We start from the raw sequence: 12,477 nt of genomic DNA on the forward strand, positions 1-12,477 counted from the left end.
TGTCCTTGTGCTCTTCCATAATGCATCAATGTTTGGTTTAAGGCTGCGTTTCAGCAAGCACTTAGTTGGGAGTGGTAAACCCCATTAAACACAGCCAAATTTACTTCCAAGAGGGAAAAGTGCAAGGGGATTAGATTTCAAAATTAAGCCACCACCAGTGCAATGCATGTGTCTTTAGGAGGTAACTCCCCTGATCTGAGTAAACATTAATTGGATCAGGCTGCAATTCTATGCACCCGAAGTGGGAGGACCCACTCATTAAACTCAGCTGGGTTTATCTCTGAGTAACGGTTTGGACTGTAGCTGTCACAGCGCATAGATGTGCTAAAAGTGATTCGAAATGCTTACTGAAACCTTTAAAAATTACGTCATGTTTACATCATGTTTACTCATCCTTCGTTTAAGAAGTCGAAACTCCATAGTAAGAGGCAAAAGGAGGGGTGGGCCATCATCTTTTTCCCTTTAACCCTCCCTCCCGGGCCAAGTTGGAGTGCCTATGTTCAGGGCGCACCCCCTTGATTCTGGCGCACGGGGCCTGAGGGAGCTGGCGTAGAGGGAAAGGGAGGATCCTCGGGCCTGGGTGAGACTACGCGAGAAGCTGGCGTCCCCGATGGGATGGAAAGTCCGCTCCCTTGGAGTCACCCAGCGCCAGCCACCGGTCTGTTTGGGCACAGATCTCGGTGCCGGCCGGCGCTCCCGGGAGGAGAAGGCGCAGCCCCAAAAGGCCCGATCCCGCCCAGGTGCAGTCGTGCGGCCAGTGGGCGGGGAAAGGCAAACGGGCTCGCTCGCAGCGGCGGGAAGGAGGAAGCCGGCTCTGCAGTCCTCCGGGCCGCTTTGCTTTTCCACCCTCCGGAGTTTGGAAACTTCTCAGCTCGATGAAGGCGCAGCTCGGGGCGCGCTGAGGAGGAGGAGGAGTCGGTAAGTTTCGGCGCGCCGGCCGCTCTCCCTGCCCGCTCTACTCAGTAACTTGAACTTGGGTCGGCTAAAACAAGCAGCGGGTCGTTATACCCGTCCCGCTTCGCCCTTGGAAAGTCCCCGGGTTGGGTTGCAGTCGTCTGGCTAGCACGTTGACTTGCCCTCTGGAGTTAACGTGTCTTGGAGGATGTGAAAACTTCGCCTTATTGCGGTGGCCGAGCGCTGTGGGTCGGTCGAAGCCTCTGTAACGCCTGGTGCCGGTTTGTTTGTGCCCCCCTTCTGGACTTGACGGCGGCGCGCTCAGGTTTCCGCCTCCCCGATCGGGCGAGAGAACGACTTTGGTGGGCTGTGGACTCGGGACGGGCAGAAGGAAGTCCTTTCAAACGGCCAGTGATTCACCGACGGAACTCACTGCCACAAGATGTAGTGGTGGTGGCCATTGAATGGAGTAGGGAGACAAATGGGGGGAAGAGTATAGGTCTGTTAGCGATATAAGGGGCCTCCATGCTCTGGGGCAGTGCACCTCAGTCATAGGGAAGGCAAGCTACAGTGGAAGGCTCTTGTCTTCTAGCCCTGCTTGTGGACTTCCCAGAACCTTGTGGCTGGCCACTGTGAGAAAGGGGATTCCTTACGGGCTCTTCTGTACAGGCTGTTACGATTTGGGCAGCTTTTTACGCAAACTAATTGTGACCAGACTTGGTGGCTAGCACCAAAAGAGAAGGAAAGAAGAAGGGTCTTGTTATATCCCCAGAGGGCAGGAGCAGGGAGAGCAGACAGGCACCAGTTATGAAGTGGTGTGACCATTGCAACCCAGCCAGGCAGTGCCAGCCTCTGAAGTTCCTAACTCTTTTTTCCTGGGGGGACTGGAGACAATGCATTCTCTGTTCATCTTGGAGACTTGTAGTATACTCGTAGTGAAAACTGGGCTTGGGAAAAAAAGGAAGGTAGATTTTTCTTGGTAGGAAGTGGCAGTTTTGCTTGTGTGGGGCTTTAAGAGGGGAATGTGCACCACAGTTGGTCTAAAGCTTGTTTTTGCTTGAATACAGGCAAATAGTGGATTTGGAGATCCAGGCTGCATTCACACGTGCCGCTTACAGGACATTTCAGCTCTTGTGGTATGAACGTCATAAAGGCCATTCTGAATGTACTTCTGTTGGACTTCTAACAGTGCAAGCATTAGGAACATTTTCCTGGGAGTAAGCCCCATTAAATAGACCTGAGTAGGATTCTGAGTAGACGTGCTTAGGATGGCTCTGTAAATGAGTTGCTGGCTGGGTGGGGAGGTTGGTTAACCATCCCATTTCGGCCTTCTTGCACTTAGACAAAGTGACTTCAGTCTGAAAGTCACCGGCTTCATTTCCAGTGCCTCCTTCGCCTAAAAGCATGGCGCTGAAAGGAAAGGGGGCAACCCAACCTTTCCTTATTGTGACAAAGAGGGTAGCAGCAGGCTTTAACGCAAGGGGAGTCTTTTTGTTTTGTAGCTCAGTTGAAGTGAGGTGCTGAGACTGTGCAAAACCAAGATGCAAACTCTTTGCCTCCCCAAAATTACATTTACATTGGGCCTAAGAAACAAGGACATTCTAGCTCTGGGTGATGGTGGTGGAAGGTACTTCAAGTCACCGCTGATTTATGGCCATCCTGTAGGGTTTTCAAGGCAAGAGGTGCTCAGAGGTGGTTTGCCATCACCTGGCTCCACATCATGACCCTGGACTTCCTTGGTGGTCTCCCATTCGGTTACTAGCCAGGGCCGGCCCTCCAAGATCTGATGAGATCAGGCTAGCCTGGGCCTTCCAGGTCAGGGTTACTCCAGAATGGCCAGATTTCTCCAGAAAGCCTCTGTTATTGACCTTAGTGGGGAAAAGTGGCGGCTCCTACCTGGTGGAATGAGCTCCTGGAGGAGATCAGGGCCCTGCGGGACCTGATGCAGTTCCGCAGGGCCTGCAAGATGGAGCTCTTCCGCCAGGTGTTTGAGTAGGATGGTACTACGGTACCATCATTACCTGGCCCTGGAGGAAAGAACGCTGGCATTGTCCGGAACAGAGGACACTGAGCTAGTAGAGCAGCAGTAAGTTCGTCATCTTTGCGGAATATCTGGAGCACTTTATATATGTAATTTTGTAATGCTGTATAATGTTTTAAATGGTTTTTAAAATGTTTTTATGTGTGGGCGTATGTGACCCGCCCTGAGCCCCCTTTTGTGGGGAGGGCGGGCTATAAATCTAAATAAATAAATAAATAAAAGAGGCTTAAGAGTCTCATGGGCTGCTGAATGGGGACATGGCTGCTAGCCCTTTGGACATTGTACAATGGAAAACATGGCCCCTGTTGAAGATTACCTGCTGCTTTTTTTGTGTGGGGGAGTGGCCTTTGGAACCGTTCTTGACAAACCCCAGGTTGCACCCCAAGGAGTGGCCTTCCTCCGACGGGAGGAACAAACAGCCCTGATGCTTTGGGCAGCCAAGATCTCGTCGAAGATTCATCATTTGTTTATGAAAATTGTCCCTTTCCCCTAGGAGATTGGAACGTAGGTCAGAACAAAGGGCTCAGCTGAAAAATGAAGGAATCAAAGGGCAGCCTGCCAGAAGTTCTTTTTTTTAAAAAAAAAGTCCAAACTTTCTTTCAGAGTTGAGGGTTGTTTAGATCCTGGCTATTAATGTGAGAGCTCTTTTCTCTGCGTCCCAGGCCGCAAGGCTTCCTTTATATGGCCAAGATGCACACGGATATTTAGCAGGTCAAGACCTTCCCAAACTTTTCTCCATCTGCTATACATATGTGAATTGTGCTACTGCTAGGAGCACAGGACGAGAGCCGTAGCGTGGTAGTGGGAAGCGATCAAGTTGCTGCCAACTTACCCCGTGGGGTTTTCAAGGAAAGAGGTGAACAGAAGAGGTTTGCCATTGCCTGCCTCTGCGTAACAACCCTGGATTTCACTCCCATCCCAGTATTCACCAGGGCTGATCCTGCTTAGCTTCCAAGATCTGGTGAGATCAGGCTAGCGTGGTCCATCCATGTCAGACCGAGCTGGAGCTTACTGAATAGATGTCCATTATTTTTATCTATCTAATATTTTTTTCAAGTGCAACCTACTCATGCCTCACACCCTTAAAAAGGTGCAACCTTACACCTGACAGGAGTTCTGGTCTACTGTGTTAATCTCTGAATTGATTTCCTGATTCTTCCTTGTCCCTCCTGTGTTTTCACGGGGCACCCCAGGCTCACTGCCGACGGATTCAGAATAGAGTGGTCTGTATCCTACCATTCTGTTAACAAGACCATAAACAGCATGATAAAAAGTAGAGACACCTCCCTGCCAACAAAAGTCCGCATGGTCAAAGCAGTGGTATTCCCAGTAGTCATGTATGGCTGCGAGAGTTGGACTATAAGGAAGGCCGAGCACTGAAGAATAGATTCTTTTGAACTATGGTGCTGGAGAAGACTCTTGAGAGTCCCTTGGACTGCAAGAAGATCAAATCAGTCAATCCTAAAAGGAATCAACCCTGACTGTTCCCTGGAAGGCCAGATAATGAAACTGAAGCTCAAATACTCTGGCCACCAAATGAGAAGGGAGCACTCACTGGAAAAGACCCTGATGCTGGGAAAGATTGAAGGTCAAAGAAGATGGGGACGGCAAAGGATGAGATGGTTAGACAGTGTCATAGATGCAACAAACATAAATTTGAGCCAACTTCAGAGGACGGCGGAAAACAGGAAAGCCTGGCGAGATCTTGTCCATGGGGCCACAAAGAGTCGGACTCGACTGTGCGACTGAACAACAAAAGAAGAGCTCTGTTGAACCAAACCAGTGGTCCATCTAATCCAGCACCCTGTTCCGCACAGTGGCCACCAATTCCTCTGGAGGGCCAACAGACAGGATATAAAGGCCAAGGCCTTACCCTGATGTTGCCTCCTAGCACTCCATATTCAGAGGTTTACTGCTTCTGAATATGGAGGTTCTGTCACATCTTGTTTTAAAGCCAGCTGTGGTGACCATCATTACATCCACTTCCAACACATTCCACAATTGAATCCATCATTGAGTCAAGAAGTACCTATTTCCTTTGGTTTGCCCTGAATGTGTTGCCTGTCAGTTACATTGGGTGCCCTCGAGGTCTAGAATTTTGGAGGGAGGGAAGACAAAGTTATCTCTATCCACTTTTCTCCATCCTACGCACAGTCATATAAGCCCCTATTGTCACTTGTGAGAGGAAGTCTTCAAACTAGAGTCAGAAGGTACAGGCCAGTGAGAACGGACTAGGTTTGGGTTGCCCAGATACATTCAATATGGGACCACTATCTCTTTATGATCTGCATGATGTGTCAGGGTATTGTATTCTCATCCTTCATTGTGGCGGAAACTGCACCTGCTAACCCCAAGTGTAGGAGTCCCTACATAGGGTCACGCAGGATGGGTGCGGTGCAGCTGCAGTCTCCGGATACTTTGAGCAGGTGATGAAGTAGCGTAGCGTACCAAAATCCATCAAGCATGCCCAGCTAGCTGAGATGCGTATCTTGCTGGCGTGATTTGGAGAAGAAAGGCAGGCTAGTGGGGACTTCCCCAACAGCCAGCTTTGCCTGTAGCTGTTAAAGGTGCACCATATTAAATCCTTTGTCCTCTGCTAAACTGCACATTAACAGGATCCTACATGTAAAGAGACCACTGATTTCAGAAACGAGGCGCGGGAGACTCACTCCTTAGGGTCTGGTCAGCACAGGGAGGAATTCTCTTCTCCTCACAGCCAAACCTCTGCCACTGCTTCAGTTTGGTAAAGTAAAGGTAAAGGTTCCCTTGCTCGAAAGCCAGTCGAATCCGACTCTAGGGTTGCGGTGCTCATCTCCGTTTCAAAGCCGAAGAGCCAGCGCTGTCCGAAGACATTTCCGTGGTCATGTGGCTGGCATGACTGAACACCAAGGCGCACGGAACGCTGTTACCTTCCCACCGAAGTGGTACCTATTTATCTACTTGCAATTTCTTGCTTTCGAACTGCTAGGTTGGCAGGAGCTGGAACTAGAGACAGGAGCTCACTCCATCATGCGGGTCTCGAACTGCTGAACTACTGACCTTCCACAGCCTGCAGTTCAGCGTCTTAACCACTTGAGTCACCGCAGCTCCTTTCAGTTTGGTAGATCACTATAAATTGCTTCAATAGCGACAACCGCTGGCATCATTTGGGTTTTGCATTGTTATGGGTTAGAACTGTGAGTTGCTTTGGGAGACATTCTTGCTGAAACATGAAGCCAAATAAAAAAGTAAAGACCGAAAAGGGGGGGGGAAATGTCTATCAATTAAATTTATGTGAAGGCTTTATAACTTCCACTAACACAGTTGGTTTTGGCAGGTAGACACAGTGACGTGTGGAATTTCTGAGTGTCATTGCCTCTGGCAAGAAGAGTTGCAGCTCTTTCCGTTTCATAGGCCAGATTACAACAAGCAAGGGATGCGTCCTCCTAACGTTTACTATGCATGTGTGGGCATCACTTGACTGGTGTGTTGCTATATGTACCAGTGATGGGGTTAGAGCCCACCAAGCAGCTCTGTGGAGGAGGAGGGGTTTCACCAGTTTCCCCTCACCACTGCAGACCTTGGACTCCCTACCCTGTCCTGTTCCGTGGGGTCCCCCATCCCCCAAGCGCAGCATGGGGGGCATTTGGGCTGCAGAGGCGGAAGCGAGAAATGGTGTCCCACTGATGGAAATCCTTCCATCAGCAGTCATTTTCAGGAGAATCTAAGCCTGTGATTTCATAGAAAAGAACATGAGGGTTGCCTTGCTGGATCTTATCACAGCCCAGCATTAGGGCGTCTGACTTCCATCGGAGCCCTGTGAACTTCCAGAATTACACCTGCTCTCCAGACTACAGAGATCATTTACCCTGGAGAAAATGGATGATTTGAAGAATGGTCTCTAGACCATTAATATCCTGACAAGGCTCCTCCTCTTCCTGTCCCCCGTGCTCTCTGGGCCCCAGCCCAAAATCTCCAGGAATTTCCCAAACTGGAGTTGGCAACCCTGTCCACTGTTCTGTGGCTCGTCTGAGAAATTCACAACTGGGACATAAAAATGATGGTCTCTCCCTGCTGTGTGTTTCCAGTGTCTGACATACAGAGATAGACACCCTTTTCTGGTTTGTGTCTCATACGATGCGGATATGAAGATTCTGTCTCTGATGTTTGACTCACGGTGGCTCAGATGTTACATGAAGTTGCGGCTTTCAGCTGATGAATACACAAGTGTGAACCAGGCCACAGACCAAAACGAAGTCAAGACAGCCCTTGTGGTTCTCACTGCCTGAATGAGTTTGCCAAGAGCTGACCCAGAGATTAATGGGCTACCTTTAACTGCACACCATTTCTAATATGTAGCATTCGTATCTCATTATCTTTGTGTCATGATATATCTTCTGTGTATGCCACTGTGATAGACTGGTGTACCACAGAAAAGCAGCAGCCCGTAATATTTTGGTGCCTAAAAGATACCCCCAGCTAGCAATGTAACAGAAGACTCTTCGAAGCCCATTGAAATTGATGGTCTTGATGATCTGCCTTGAGATGTACCTTTATTTAGCATTGCACTGTGAACTTAATAGTAAGGTAAAATACCTTACTATTACTTACTTGAGCTGTGGTGGCTCAAGTGGTTAAGACGGTGAACTGCAGGCTGTGGAAGGGTGGTAGTTCAGCAGTTCAAGACCCGAGTGTCCCGCATGACGGAGTGAGCTCCCTCTCTAGTTCCAGCTCCTGCCAACCTAGCAGTTCGAAAGCAAGAAATTGCAAGTAGATAAATAGGTTTCGCTTCGGTGGGAAGGTAACAGTGTTCCATGCGCCTTGGTGTTTAGTCATGCCGGCCACATGACCACGGAAATGTCTTTGGACAGCACTGGCTCTTCAGGTTTGAAACGATGAGCACCACAACCCTAGAGTCGGATTCGACTGGCTTTTGAGCAAGGGAACTTTTACCTTTACCTTAAAATACCTAAAGAATGTGGTGCCTTTCAGTTAGGGTTGCCAGGTCCCCACTGGCCACGAGCAGAGGATTGGGGGGTCATAGGGTTGCCAGGTCCAGACTGGGAAATTCCTGGAGATTTGGGGATGGAGCCTGGAGAGGACAGGGGCCTCAGTTGGGTACAATGACACAGAGTCCACCGTCCAAAACATCCATTTTCTCCAGGGGAACTGATTTCTGGAGGCTGGCAATGAGCTGTTATTCCTGGGGATCCCCAGGTCCCACCTGGAGGCTGGCATTCCTACTTTCAGTGGTGCCAAAATATTCACCCTTAAGAATCCATCTCGTTCTGTTTAATGACAGGGGCTGTTTCTTCCCCAATGGCTCCTAATTACAGTACTAACTGTGTGTGTGTGACCCTGTAGGATTTTCAAGGCAAGAGGCACAGAGGTGGTTTGCCATTGCCTGCCTCACTGGCAGGGGCAAGAACTGTGTGGACTCACCTGTACAAATAAAGCCCAGAGAACCTCAAGAATAACCAGGGAGTGGAACAGGTGACGCTCAGACTTGCAGATTCTTCCCTTGGAGGAAGGAGGGTGAGGAACTGAGGCACAGAAGTCTTGCTTGTGGGACCAGGGAGGTGGGATGAACAAGGGCTTCCTGAGGAGGTGGGAACTCTCCCGATGCACTTCCCCGTGTCTTCCTGCTGCGGCGAGGGAAGGCAGCTCTTTCTCAGAGTTTTGCAGAGGAGTGAGTTTTTTGTTGTTCAGTCGCACCGTCGAGTCCGACTCTCTGCGATCCCATGGACCAGATCACGCCAGGCCTTCCGGTCTTCCGCCGTCCTCTGAAGTTGGCTCAATTTCATGTTCGTTGCATCGATGACACTGTCTAACCATCTCATCCTTTGCCGTCCCCGTCTTCTTTGACCTTCAATCTTTCCCAGCATCAGGGTCTTCTCCAGTGAGTGCTCCCGTCTCATTTGGTGGCCAGAGTATTTGAGCTTCAGTTTCATTATCTGGCCTTCCAGGGAACAGTCAGGGTTGATTTCTTTTAGGATTGACTGATTTGATCTCCTTGCAGTCCAAGGGACTCTCGAGAGTCTTCTCCAGCACCATAGTTCAAAAGAATCTATTCTTCGGCGCTCGGCCTTCCTTATAGTCCAACTCTCGCAGCCATACATGACTACTGGGAATACCATTGCTTTGACCATGCGGACTTTTGTTGGCAGGGTGATGTCTCTACTTTTTATCATGCTGTTTAGGTTCGTCATCGCTTTCCTCCCAAGGAGCAGGCGTCTTTTAATTTCATGGCTGCTGTCACAGTCTGCGGTGATCTGGGAAAGGAAAGTTTTCACTCTTCTTCCCTCTTCAGCCCCTGTTGTTTTCCTGATCAAAAAGACAGGCTGACCCATGCTGCTTTTCACCCAATTAGATACCATACAGAAGGATGTCTTTTCCCCATGCGAGTGTATTTTAAATATCGCCAAGGGCTAAAAGCAGCATGTGATGGGAAAGTCAGTTTTGGGTTTCCACCACTGTTGCCCCCACCCATATCTCCTCAGTGGCATGGTTGGTTTGCTTTTTTTTAAAAAAAAAATTTAGGCTTAGTTGTTCTCCGACAGAAGTAATCCTAAATCCCAAATGTCATGTGCAGTCCTTGAGGCAACTGCTGCTTGAGTGCTCCCCAAACCCTCTTCTTGTTGTGTGATGGATCCCGAACCCCTTTTCTTCTTGCTGCAGCTCGGAGGGGCTGACGTAGCCCATCTCAAGCCCCCAGGAGTTACCAGCCACTATGGACACAGCGGGGGGGGGGCTGGTACAGCATGGGCCTTAGCCACTATCTTAGTGACCATATCTACCCAAACAGGCCATTCCCTTCCCTTGGTAGAGTGTTGCCAGCTTCCAGTTGGGCCTGGAGATTTCCCAGAATTACAAGTGGTCTCCAGACTACAGAGATCAGTTGCCCTGGAGACTACGGCTACTTTGGAGGGTAGACATGGAAACTTCAGGAGTTTCCCAGTCAAGAGCTGGCAACCCGACCTAGATGCTTGTTGGAGGGAGCCTTCATCCTAACATTTGGGATGGGCTGAGACCTTGGCAGAGCAAATCAAATACGGCATGAGAGAGAGATTTAGGCCCTTTCTCCAAGAGAAATGGGGGAGGATGTGGAAAGCAAAGGGTCATCTCTTCCACTGGCTCCTTCCTGCTATAGCAGCTGGACCTTCGCTCAGAGCCTGCCCACCTGCATGATAGCCCTGAAGTCCAGGTCCCAAGTCTGCTGTAGCCTTTCAGTGGCAAACTCTGGCGCTACCATCCCATCTCTCGGCTGCTATACCACTTCTGTGGGTCTTAACCTGTCCAACTCGCCAGGCTTGTAGGCAAGTCCCGGGCTGCAACAGGTCTCCCATCAATGGTTCTAGTCCAAAGTCAGGGTCCAGTAGCACAATACAGAATAACAGTCCCCAAAAATTCCAAGGTAAGGTAGCAAGGTTCCAAGAGCTTAAGCAAGTCAGACAACTGGTATGATGGTCAACAGAGCCACAGGCAAGTTGATCCCCCCCCTGGTTGCAGCCTTATGTAGGGAGCTTCCCAACAAGTGTGGCTGAGTCCCAGTTGGGCTCCTCCTCACAAGCTGAGTCAGCTCCTCTGTTCATGAGTACTATTGGAGCCCAGATCCTGTGATGACTTATCTGTCTCTCCCAGCATTTCTTTAGCAGTGGTGAGGCCTTGGGCTGCCAGGCATGCACTCCTGCACCTGGTTCATGACTCAGTCCTAGCCCTTGGTCTCCTCTAGAAGACCTTGCTTTGGAAGACTGTGGTGGGTCTGGTCATGGGCAGGTCCATTCTGGTGCCTTCACGCCTGCGGGCCCTGCTGGGTCAGGGTCCCTTTGGGGGAGGCACTGGAGAATCTGGCAAGGCTTGGAGGCATCTTGGTCTCCTCCTCCAAGGATGCCACTGCTATGCTGAACGAGTGTGCGGCACAGTTACCAGAGCCACAGGAAGGGGCACAGTTACCAGAGCAAGTCCCATTCTAGTGAATATTCTCAGAGCCAGTCAAAGAAGACTCTCCAACTGCATCTTGCATTTGGGTGACTGCAGATGTGCGCAGACCTCTTGCCAAAGCATTCAAAGGGGGCAAATATTAATTTATAGGAGCACTTTGTTCTAGGGTTGTCTTTCTCTGGGAAAGGTCCATGTTTCCTTACTTAATACAGAGCAGTCTAGAATAGAAGAGGACATATCACAATGAACTGGACTATAAAGAAGTTCATCCCCTGCGAATTTTCTGAGATCCAAATGTCACCTCCCATCTAAGTTCTCATGGACCACAAGCAAAAGGGGGTGACTTGGCAATGTCAGATATCCCCTTACCATAATCTTTCAGGGAGCCTGTTCCCCATTGAGTAGGGGTGTGCAATATTTTTTAAAACCCGTATTGGTTTAAGTCTATTGGACTCGAAAAATTTTCGGGATTTCCCAAAAAAAAAAACAAACCCAGATTCCAATACCAGTACAGTGTTCGGATCCGGGATTTTTTGGAAATCCTGAATTTTTTTTCCAGGTCCAATAGACCCAAGAAGAAAAATACTGGTTTTTAAAAAAGAAGCCATCACAAAGCTGAGCCGGCGGGGGACAAATCTGCTCCCCATGAGCACAGCCGATCCTGGTTGGGCTCGCTTTTTAATCCTCCCCAGGGCTACTTTGCCTCTCACTAGTTTATATAATGTTATGTATTATAGCCAGGCAATGGATGGCAATCAAAGCTGTACATTTGGAACTGCTGAGATTTTGGCATCTGATTTTGCAATGAGGACGTTGCCTGAACAAGTGTTTTAATTTATGTTGGGGGGGTGAGTAAGTTAAATATAAATCACAAAGGGTCTATTGATAACAGGGATTCACAAGTACATGCCTGCCCAAATTTCCACAGATGTAGTCGTCTGCGTCTATTGGTGCAAGTTCTGTCCCATTAATGGCTGCTTGATATATAAAACTAGAGGCCTAAAGCCAAATATTTAGATGGTTCCTTCAGGCCTAAATGTATACTTCGGTCTGCCTGGCCATGTGCCGCTCTCCTTTTTGGTCCATGCCAACCTCCAGGTGGGGCCTAGAGACCTCCCAGAATGACAGAGGAGCTCCAGGCTACAGAGATCAGTTCCCCTGGAGAAAATGGCCGCCTTGGAATGTGGATTCTGTGACATTATACCCCACTGCGGTCCCTCCTCTCCCCAAATCTCCCCCTCCCCAGGCTCTACCCTCAAATCTTCAGGAATTTCTGGAGTCGGCAACCCCAACTGTAATAAAGATTGATTGAGATGGGTGGGGATGCCTTTTCAGCTGCCCCCTCCGCTCTGAGGAATTCCCTGGCCAAGGAGGTGAGGATGCACCTTTGTTGCAGGCCTTCCAAAGTTGGTTTAACATACTCAGGGGTCATTTCCTGTGGGAGCGCACAGGAGCGGAGCTCCGACAGTAAGGAGCCCAGGGGGGCGGGCACATGCAACAAGCCCCGCCCCCTGCTCCCAGCAGCCCTCAGTTGGGCCACGAGGAACAAGAAGCAGCCAGGTAAGTTGCAGAGGCCCCCCCCAGCCCGCCTTCAGGTACAAGCTCTTCCTCCTCTGTGAGGG

The 12,477-nt window shown here is 49.7% G+C and overlaps 1 protein-coding gene across 1 annotated transcript in view; it reads left to right on the forward strand.

Moving 5' to 3' along the window:
- The first annotated feature begins 804 nt into the window (after positions 1-804).
- Positions 805-12,477, forward strand: part of KIAA0040 (KIAA0040 ortholog) — a 33,713-nt gene continuing 22,040 nt past the window's right edge. The window contains exon 1 of the mRNA XM_015417749.1: positions 805-918. The gene's annotated coding sequence lies outside the window, so the exon portion shown is untranslated. The remainder of the gene's footprint in view (positions 919-12,477) is intronic.

This window comes from Gekko japonicus, unplaced genomic scaffold (genome assembly GCF_001447785.1).
Source record: "Gekko japonicus isolate JY-2015 unplaced genomic scaffold, Gekko_japonicus_V1.1 scaffold158, whole genome shotgun sequence".
Lineage (NCBI taxonomy): Eukaryota > Metazoa > Chordata > Lepidosauria > Squamata > Gekkonidae > Gekko > Gekko japonicus.